General features: G+C 43.2%; 1 pseudogene; it reads left to right on the top strand.

Annotated features, from left to right (window-relative positions):
- Positions 1-4,616: 4,616 nt before the first annotated feature.
- On the top strand, positions 4,617-5,106 carry LOC100447516 (large ribosomal subunit protein mL50-like; annotated as a pseudogene).
- The last annotated feature ends 6,342 nt before the right edge of the window (positions 5,107-11,448 follow it).

Below are 11,448 nucleotides of genomic sequence, written 5' to 3'. Positions count from 1 at the left end.
GTCACCAGGCCGGAGTGCAGTGGCGCAATCTCGGCTCACTGCAACCTCTGCCTCCTAGATTCGAGCAATTCTCCTGCCTCAGCCTCCTGAGTAGCTGGGACTATAGGCTATGCACCACCACAGCCAGCTAATTTCTTTCTTTTTTTTTGAGATGGAGTCTCGCTCCGTTGCCAGTCTGGAGTGCAGTGGCACGATCTCGGCTCACTATAACCTCCACCTCCCGGGTTCAAGTGATTCTCCTGCCTCAGCCTCCCAAGTAGTTGGGATTACAGGTGCCTGCCACCACGCTCGGCTAATTTTTTGTATTTTTAATAGAGACGGGGTTTCCCCATGTTAGCCAGGATGGTCTCGATCTCCTGATCTCGTGATCTGCCCACCTTGGCCTTCCAAAGTCCTGGGATTACAGGCATGAGCCACCGTGCCCGGCCAGAAAGGATACTTTTATTAATGCAACCCAAAATGACTTTTTTTTTTTTTTAGTAATTTTATCATCAACTTGATTTAAGTTATCTGTTAGCTATTACACAGTACTCAGGATAAATGCACACAGAGTTTTTTATTTAAAAAATGATGTGATTGGCCGGGTGTGGTGGCTCATGCCTGTAATCCCAGCACTTTGGGAGGCCAATGCAAGCAGATTCCTTGAGCTCAGGAGTTTGAGAAGCCCCAGCAACATAGTGAGACTCCATCTCTACACAAAATAAAAAATTAGCCAGGTGTGGTGGTGCATGCCTCTAGTCCCCACTACTAGGGAGGCTGAGATGGCAGGATCACTTGAATCCAGAAGTTTGAGGCTGCAGTGAGCTATGATCATGCCACTGCCCTCCAACCTGGGCGACAGTGAGATCCTGTCTCTTAAAAAAAAAAAAAAAAAAAAAAAGAGCAAATTACTTAAAAAAAAAAAAATCCTTACTCTGCAATACAGCTGTGCAATACAGGATTCCATGCTTTATAGCTGTGTGAATTCAATTTGTTTTTGCAGGAAGGGTTTCTTTTTGTTTTTGTTTTTGAGACAGAGTCTCACACTGTTGCCCAGGCTGGAGCCACGATCTTGGCTCACTGCAACCTTCACTTCCCAGTTTCAAGTGATTCTCGTGCCTCAGCCTCACCTAGTAGTCAGGATTACAGGTGTGCACCACCACACCTGGCTAATTTTTATATTTTTAGTGCAGATGGGGTTTCACCATTATGGCCAGGCTGGTCTCAAACTTCTGAACTCAGGTGATCTGCCTACCTCAGCCTCCCAAAGTCCTGGGATTACAGGCGTAAGCCACCGTGCCCAGCCACAATATTTTTGTTTTATGAGTCAAGGTCTCACTTTGTCACCCAGGCTGGAGGACAGTGGCCTGATCTTGGCTCAGTGCACCTTGACCTTCCGGCCTCAAGTGATCCTCCAATCTAAGCCTCCTAAGTAGCTGGCACTACAGGCGCGCATCTGTATTTTTGCAGAGACAGACTCTCGCTATGTTGCCCAGGATTCTAAAACTCCTGAGCTCAAATGATCCTCCCACCTTGGCCTCCCAAAGGGCTGGGATTACAGGTGTAAGCCACCACACCTGGCCTTTTCTCTTTATTATGAAAGTACAAACATACAAGTATGGAGAATGATATAATGAATAAACATTAATTTGTGACATATGACAATGTCTTCCATTTTCACCTTACCTTCTCATCTTATTCTTATGCTAAAGAATTTTAAAGATAATTACAGTAATCAGGACATTTAACCACTACATCCTTTAGTACATATCTCTAAAAAACAAGGACATTTTGCTACATAATCACAATATCTTTTTTTTTTTTTTTTTTTTTTGAGATGGAGTCTTGCTCTGTAGCCCAGGCTGGAGTGCAGTGGCATGATCTTGGCTCACTGCAACCTCTGCCTCCTGGGTTCAAGCGATTCTCCTGCCTCAGCCTCCCAAGTAGCTGGGATTACAGGCAGACACCACCACGTCCAGCTAATTTTTATATTTTTAGTAGAGATGGGGGTTTCGCCATGTTGGCCAGGCTGGTCTCAAACTTCTGACCTCAGGTGATCCACCCGCCTCTGATTCCCAGAGTGTTGGGATCACAGGCGTAAGCCACCGTGCCTGGCCACAATATCATTTTTATATCCAACAAAACCAACTATAATTCCCTCATATTATCCACTACCCCAATAGAAAACATTTTTCAAGAAGAAACTACTCTTTTTGGAAAAAGATAACCATTATTATCTCACACAGTTTCTGAGAATCAGGAATCTGGGAGCAGCTCCTCTGGGTGGTGTGGCTCCAAGTCTCTCATAAGGGTGTAGTTCAGATGTCAGCCAGGGATGTTGTCATCTGAAGGCTTGACGGGGCTGGGGAATCCTCTTCCAAGGTGACTCATCCACATCTTCTTGATGGAGATCTCAGCTCCTCATTCGTGGTTTTAGTTCCTCACCACATAGACCTTCTAGTAGAGCTGTTGCATCCTAGTTCTGGAGGCTGGAAGTCCAAGATCAGGGTGCTGGCAGTTTGGGTTTCTCCTAAGGTCTCTTTTCTGGCCGTACAGGCCATCTTTTTTCTGTGTCCTCACGTGGCCTTTCCTCTGTGTGCACATCCCTGGTCTCTTCACATATAAAAGATGCACAGGGCAAGGTATAAGGGAAGGCCTTCCCTGGGCTGCCACCCTCTAGGAGCCTCCGCATGTTCAGATACCTGGAAGCTCCAAAAAATTTATTTTTTTTTTTTCTTGAGACAGGGTCTTGCTGTGTCACCCAGGCTGGAGCGTAGTGGCTTGATCATGGCTCACTGCAACCTCCACTTCCTGGGCTCAAGCTATTCTCCCTCCTCAGCCTCCTGATTACAGGGATTACAGGGTGCGTGCCATCATGCCTAGCTAATTTTTGTATTTTTTCTTTTGGTAAAGATGGAGTCTCACTATGTTGCCCAGGTTGGTCTCAAACTCCTGACCTCAAGTGACCAGCCCACCTCGTCCTCCCAAAGTATTGGAATTATAGGCGTGAGCTACCACACCCGGCCGAAAATTACTCTTATAAAGAAGAGAGTACAGGCACAGTGGCTCACGAGGTGGACAGATCCATTGATCTCAGGAGTTTAAGACCAGCCTGGACAACATGGCAAAACCCTATCTGTACAAAAAATACAAAAATTAGCCAGGCATTGGTGGCTTGGATCTGTAGTCTCAGCAACTCGGGAGGCTGAGGTGGGAGGATCACTTGAGCTGGGTAAATTGAGGCTACAGTGAGCCATGATCCTGATGGTGCCACTGCTCTCCAGCCTGGCAACACAGCAAGACCTTGTCTCAAAAAAAAAAAAAAAAAAGGCCTGGCGCGGTGGTTCACGCCTGTAATCCCAGCACTTTGGGAGGCTGAGGCACGTGGATCATGAGGTCAGGAGATCGAGACCATCCTAGCTAACATAGTGAAACCCTGTCTCTACTAAAAATACAAAAAAATTAGCTGGGCATGGTAGCGTGCATCTGTAGTCTCAGCTACTCGGGAGGCTGAGGCAGGAGAATGGCGTGAACCTGGGAGTCAGAGCTTGCAGTGAGCTGAGATCGTGCCACTGCTCTCCAGCCTGGGCGACAGAGCGAGACTCTGTCTCAAAAAAAAAAAAAAAGAGAGAGAGAGAGAAGACACACTGTATACCCGCAACACAACCTGAAAGGATTATATTTTAATATTTTGTAATCTATAGTGGTTTCCTTATCAGCAATGCCAAAATAAAGAGCTCCCTTCTTTGTAAACGATAAAGAGATTAAAATTTTTTAAACATTGAACCATAAGAGAATGGACAGTGTAAATTTTAAATTATGCACCATAATGTAGTTCTATGTATAGCAATGGGGTAGGCTGGGTGCTGTGTCTCACGCCTGTAATCCCAGCACTTTGGGAGGCGGAGGCGGGTGGATCACTTCAGGTCAGGATTCGAGACCAGCCTAACCAACATGGTGAAACCTTGTCTCCACTGAAAATACAAAAAAAAAAAAAAGAAAAGAAAGAAAGAAAATTAGCTGGGTGTGGTGGCCCATACTTGTAATCCCAGCTTCTCAGGAGGCTGAGGCAGGAGAATTGCTTGAACCCAGGAAGTGGAGGTTGTGGTGAGCCGAGATTGCGCCACCACACTCCAATCTGGGTGACAGAGGAAGACTCCATCTCAAAAAAAGGAATGGGGTAGCTAGCTGGGTGCGGTAGCTCAGGCCTGTAACCCTAACACTTTGGGAGACAGACTGGGGAGGATCACTTGAGTCCAGGAGTTTGAGACCAGCCTGGGTAATAGAGTGAGACCCCAGTCTCTACAAAAAATAAAAAAATTAGGCAGGCTTGGTGGCATGTGCCTGTTACTGGGGAGGATGAAGCAGGAGGATCACTTGATTCCAGGAGTTTAAGACCAGCCTGGGTAATACAGTGAGACCCCAGTCTCCACAAAAAATAAAAAAACTAGGCAGGCTTGGTAGCATGTGCCTGTTGTCTCTGTTACTGGGGAGGCTGAAGCAGGAGGATCACTTGAACCCAGGGAGTTGAGGCGCTGCAGTGAGCCATGATCGCACCTCTGGGCAGCAGAAAAAGACCCCATCTCAAAAAAAGAAAAAAAAAAACAAAAACGAGAGGCCCGTGGATCTCATCGAAGATGGCAGCGCAATCTGTGTTCGGCATTACCAGAAAAGTCTTCATGTGGACAGTCTCAGGGGCACCACATAGAGAATTTTGGTCTCGATCCAGAAAAAAGAAAGAGCCAGTGGTTGCTGAGACAGTAGAAGAGGTGAAAAAGGAATCTATCCTCAGTGTGTCCACCCTCACGAAGCCGAGCATACACACCACCTGAAGATCTCCAGAGTCGTTTGGAATCTTATGTTAAAGAAGTTTTTGGTTCATCTCTTCCTAGTAATTGGCAAGACATCTCCCTGGAAGATGGTCACCTACAGTTCAATCTCTTGGCACATTTAGCTGATGGCTTGGGTCATGTAGTCCCTAACTCCAGACTCCACCAGATGTGCAGGGTTAGAGATGTTCTTGATTTTCTATAATGTCCCTATTCAAGACAGATCTAAGTTTGATGAACTCAGTGCCAGTAATCTGGCCCCCAATTTGAAAATCACTTGGAGTTACTAAGCAGTTTGGAAGAGAAAGACATTGACATCATTTTTTTTTCCCCGAGCAAGGGGGCTACTTATTAAACCTTTTGATACTTCACCATGTGAAATACTACCAGAACTGTTCTCTAAACCCACTTTTTCTACAGAGGAATGTATCATCTCTTTTTTTTTCTCATATTATGAATGGACAAATAACAGGACTTTCTATTTTCATATTTGCTGAAACCTTTTTTTATTTTTTTTTTGAGACAGTCTCGCTCTGTCGCCCAGGCTGGAGTGCAGTGGCGCGATCTTGGCTCACTGCAACCTTTGCCCCCTGGGTTCACGCCATTCTCCCACCTCAGCCTCCCGAGTAGCTGGGACTACAGGTGCCCGCCACCACACCCAGCTAATTTTATTTTTGTATTTTTATTAGAGACGTGGTTTCACCGTGTTAGCCAGGATGGTCTCACTCTCCTGACCTCGTGATCCACCTGCCTCGGCCTCCCAAAGTGCTGGGATTACAGGCGTGAGCCATCGCACTCAGCCTGCTGAAACTATTTTTTAAATGAAATTAGGTCATTAATAATTTGTGAAAAATTTTCAGAGGACACTGTCATTAACCTGGGTTTAAGACAGGAGGACATTGCAAGCTCACACCCTTCATAGGCATAAAGTAGTAGTTGCAAGAAAATATTTTTATCCTGTTAGGACTCATATCTAAGATAGAGTTATTATACATTGCACATATACAAATAAGCTTGTATTAGATAGATAACCTATAAAAGAAACATAAAAGTATGTTGTATATTACTGACTGTCCTAGACTAATTTCTTTTGGAATTAAAGTAGATTTGTTAAAGTGAAAAAAAAAGAAAGAAAATAAAAGAAAAAAGAGTAGGATAGAAAATGTATCTTTCAAAATACTTTATTTATATTTAAATTTGTATTTATTTATTTTTTTAGAGACAGGGTCTTGCTCTGTCTCCCAGGCTAGAGTGTAGTGGTGCCATTTTAGCTCACTGCAGCCTCAAGCTGCTGGGTGATCCACCCACCTCATTCTCCTGCCCTAGCCTCCCAAGTAGCTGGGTCTACAGGCACAAGCCACTGTGTCTAGCCTATTCATATTTTTGTTTTAAATTATGTTGAAGATTTTCTTAAACTTCAAGCTTCAAAATGTATTAACTGAGTTTTTATTACTGAAAAGTATACTAACCTTATTTAATAATATGAATTACAGAGTTTGAAATGTAATAATTTTTCTGATTACACATTAATACCATTAGAACCTGTATGCTAAATATTAACTGACCTATCAAATGTATAGTTTTCAAACCTTGCTATTTTTTAAAAAACAATTTGTTTATTGTCCATTGCAATAATATTGCAAACAAAGAGATTATACTTTGACAAAATTGCTAACTGAATACAATGATGCTTGGTAATAATGTCTCATTCATGTAGTACAAGGTTGATCAGAATAAGGGTATTCTTGGCCACCGATTGCTATTTTCATGAAATGGAATGTAGAAGAGGTTAACAGCAAACAAAAACTGATTCATGATTTTATCAAAGTTATTTCATGTATCCTCTTGGAAAGAAAGGAGTAGAACAGAATAATCTTGATATTTTAAAATGGCAGGGAACACTGAATTTAACTACAATTAAAATATTTCAGTAGGATTTCTTCCTTCCTCCTCCACAGGAATTAACAATATATATTTCTCACAGATTTCTGTTAACTACTTCTATTATCTAAATGTCTACCCATATGACTAAGTGAATGATTCATATCACTGAAATATTTCACAGAGTTTTATAATGATATTTCAGGGGAAAACATCATTTTAACTTCCAGCAGAAAATTTTCTGGCAATTATGGTTAATATGCAGGAAAGTAAGAGTTTCATGAGTTAAATGGTTTAAGAAAAGAGATTTTTAGTGTATTAGAATTCTTTTGTCAGGGTGTGGTGGCTCACACCTGTAATCCCAGCACTTTGGGAGGCCAAGGCGGGGGGATAGCTTGAATCCAGGAGTTCCAGACCAGCCTGGACAACATGGTGAAACACCATCTCTACAAAAAATACAAAAACTAGCCAGGCATGGTGGCTTGAGCCTGTAGTCCCAGCTACTCAGGAGGCTGAGGTGGGAGGATCACTTGAGCCCTGGAGGTTGAGGCTGCAGTGAGCAATGATCATGCCACTGCACTCCAGCCTAGGCGACAGAGTGAGAGACCATGTTTCAAAAAAAAAAAAAAAAAAAAAATATATATATATATATATATATACTTTTGCAACTTTAATAAATGTGTATTATGAAATTGTTTTTTTCTTTTTTTACAAAAAGATTGGCATCTATTCATTGCCTATTTTGTAAAGAATTGTAAGACATTCTAGAGAGATTTAAACCACTTAAAAGAAAAATTGTGAATGAGACATTTATGGATATTTGCAAGAACAACTAGCATACAACCAAGAAGGACAGCCCTCAAAAACCACCGAGTCACAAGTACCATGACCTCTAAAGTCAGACATGTCTGGGGGCCAATTATACTCCAACCAATATAGTTGCTCAGAATTCCACTTCTCAGAGGGACACTGTGCTTGGGGTTTAATGCTTTGGGGGCACTGTCTTTAAATTTTTTTTTTTTTTTTTTTTTGGACAGAGTCTTGCTCTGTCGCCCAGGCTGGAGTGCAGTGGCTGATCTCAGCTCACTGCAAGCTCCGCCTCCCGGGTTCAAGCAATTCTCCTGCCTCAGCCTCCCAAGTAGCTGGGATTATAGGCATGCACCACCACGCCCGGTTAATTTTTGTATTTTTAGTAGAGACGGGGTTTCACCATGTTGGCCAGGCTGGTCTCAAACTCCTGACCTCATGATCTGCTCACCTCAGCCTCCCAAAGTGCTAGGATTACAGGCATGAGCCACCACGCCCAGCCGGCTTTAAATTCTTAATAATTTCATTTTTGAATTTGTGTTTTGTAAGTGAAGTCCAATGGGACCATGGAGCATGTACCAGGGACTTGGAGCCCATCTGCATGCCTCCCCCTACAGGTTCTCAGTGACTAGCTGCCTGCTCCTTGGTGCCCTGATCCCCACCCAGCCTTCCTCTCCCCAACTCTGCTCACTACTACAACCACTATTGCCTTCTGCCCTGAGCAGTATTGGATTACATTGGCAGGAGAGTGGAGGGGAGGCTCACTTTTCCCTGTGGTCACCCTCAGCCTCCAGTGGGGATCTGGGTGCAGGTTGGAGGGGGCCCACAAGCAGTCTGTTTTGGAGTATTTTCAGGAAAGGCAAGGAAACATCTGCTTTGGGCTGGCAGCACCACAGCATGTTCACCAGGTGACTGGCAGGGCTCTTTAGACCACCCCAGTCAGTAAAGTGTCCCAGTGCAGGAGATTTCAGTTCCTTGGGGTCGCATACACCAAAGGTTGAAAAGGCAGGGCCATGAGAAGAGGAGATTTCCTCCTCGACTAGGTCTCACAAATTATATAGCCAGTAGTGATTGTGCCTCTTACAATAAAAATGAACTCAAAAACCTTTATAAACATCATAACATGGACTGTGGGACATCTTTCAAGTGTTTTGTTTGAAGGCTGGGCATGGAAATTGTGTAAAAGGAAGTGAAGAGGTATACCCGGAACGTTTGCTGGATTGGGGCTTAGGCCGGAAGCTGCTTCTGGATTATCTCTGTGCACATGCATGCCATTGCAGAGAAGGGTCTTATGGTTCTGAGACATCCTATGATATCAGCTACTGATTAGATTGAGAAGAGCCCAAGGAAGCTGGATCAGTTTTAGGGCTAACCAAGAGAGTTGGTCCAGAATGTACCAAACTTCCTAAGATCACCCTGTAAATCTTCTAGATAAGAAAAAAGAGAAACAGAACAGATTCACAGTTCTACTTCAATCCCAAATTTCATCTTAGGTTTGAAACCAGAAAAATCTCTGATCACAGAGAGAACAAGATGACCTTTACCTTTGTGGCATCACTGTGCTATAGAACTGCCCTATTGCTTGATTTGCATTTTCTAATATTATATAATTTCTACAGGGCACCATCCAGATAGAAATATACCACAGAGCTCAATTCTTGTAATTAGACCCTGTATTGGAAAATATAAAAACCTCAAAGAGACAGAGATAAAATTTATCCACACATTAAGAAAGGTTGTCATGGCAACTTTGCTTGAAGATATGTATTTTTAAATCTAAGTAAATTTGGCATTCAGAACATTTGCATCTCCCTCAAAGGTTCTGTATCAAGAATATTTTTAAAAATTGTTTTCAAATTTCTTCTGAATCTACACTTCCTTGAAAGCTTAAAAAATCCTATGAATATAATAGCATCATAGACTTAAGCACATATTTGCAGAAGGCCCTATATGAGAAAAATCCAAAGTGAAAGGGTAAAAACGTTACTTTTCTACCCAGAATCCGAAGGCTTCTCCCTTTAAAATGTTAAATTGTGAGCAGGCTATGCCCATATAATCTCTACAAGGTCCTTTCATGCTCTAAAAATCAATTAGCTATTAGTTGATGACCTTGCAATACATGCAACAAATTATGGAAACTGAACACACCTAGTGCTGCAGTGTAATTAAGCAACAATTAATAGAGACCACTACAATAAATACTGCCTGGTAACTTAGCCAAACCAATTCTTAGCTTTGTCTCTTCTTTCTTTGAAAGTTCTCCAGTATTCCTAATCAGCATCAATGTTGAAAGCATTCCTTGATAAGATACCTAGTTTAATCATCTTGCTCATACATTGAAAATAAAGTGATAAGGCCAGCCGTGGTGGCTCATGCCTGTAATCCCAGAACTTTGGGAGGCCAAGGTGGGTGGATCACAAGGTCAAGAGATGGAGACCATCCTGGCCAACATGGTGAAACCCAATCTCTACAAAAATACAAACATTAGCTGGGGGTGGTGGCACTCACCTGTAGTCCCAGCTACTCAGGAGACTGAGGCAGGAGAATTGCTTGAACTCAGAAGGTGGAGCTTGCAGTGAACCAAGATCGCGCCACTGCACTCCAGCCTGGCGACAGAGTGAGACTCCGTCTCAAAAAAAAAAAAAAAGAAAAGAAAAGAAAAGTGACGGGTCCATGCCTGTAATCCCAGCACTTTGGGAGACCAAGGTCTAAGGATCACTTGAGTCCAGGAGTTTGAGACCAGCCCTGACAACAGAGTGAGACCCTGTCTCTACAAAGAAATTAAAAAGTTACCCAAGTGTGGAGATGCATACCTGTAGTCTGAACTACACAGGAAGCTGAGGTAGGAGGATTGTTTGAGCCTGGGAGGCAGAGGGTGCAGTGAGCTGAGATGGCACCACTGCACTCCAACCTGGGCAACAGAGTGAGACCCTGTCACAGAAAGAAGAGAAGGAAGGAAGGAAGGAAAGAAGGAAGGAAAGAAGGAAGGGAGGGAGGGAGGGAAAAGAAAGACTGGAAAAAAAAAGAAAGAAAGGAGAAAGAAAATACAGTGATGGTTTCACTCCCAGCAGTTCCTTGTGCTTCTTCCCCAATTATAGCCTATGACAGAAGCCTGTTGTGACTTTTGTCATGTAGTTATCTCCAAGTTCCTTCCTATGTTCCTCTCAGCCACTAACCTAAAATGTCCTTGAGCTATGTATTAGTTCGTTTTCACACTGCTTATAAAGAGATACCCGAGACTGGGCAATTTACAAAAGAAAGAGGTTTAATGGACTTACAGTTCCACGTGGCTGGGGAGGCCTCACAATCATGGCAGAAGGTGAAAGGCACATCTCACATGGTGGTAGACAAGAGAAGAGAGCTTGTTCAGGGAAACTCCCATTTTTTAAAACCCATCAGATCTCATGAGATTTATTCACTATCACAAGAACAGAATGGGAAAGACCTACTCCCATGATTCAATTAACTCCCACCACCCAGTCCCTCCCACAACATGTGGGAATTCGAGATGAGATTTGGGTGGGGAAACAGCCAAACCATATCATTCCACCATTGGCCCCTCCCAAATCTTATGTCTTCATATTTCAAAACCAATCATGCCTTCCCAACAGTCCTCCCAAAGTCTTAATTCATTTCAGCATTAACTCAAAAGTCCACAGTCCAAAGTCTTAACTGAGACAAGGCAAGTACCTCTGCTTATGAGCCTGTAAAATCAAAAGCAAGTTAGTTTCTTCCTAGGTACAATGGGGGTACAGGCATTGAGTAAATACAGCCATTCCAAATGGGAGAAATTGGCCAAAACAAAGGGGCTGCAGGCCAGATGCAAGCCCGAAATCCAGTGGGACAGTCAAATCTTAAAGCTCCAAAATTATCTCCTTTGACTCCATGTCTCACATCCGAGTCATGCTGATGCAGAAAGTGGGTTCCCATGGCCTTGGGCAACTCTGTCCCT

The sequence above is a fragment of the Pongo abelii genome, chromosome 11, assembly GCF_028885655.2.
Source record: "Pongo abelii isolate AG06213 chromosome 11, NHGRI_mPonAbe1-v2.0_pri, whole genome shotgun sequence".
Lineage (NCBI taxonomy): Eukaryota > Metazoa > Chordata > Mammalia > Primates > Hominidae > Pongo > Pongo abelii.
This window is presented reverse-complemented; position numbering and strand designations above follow the sequence as displayed.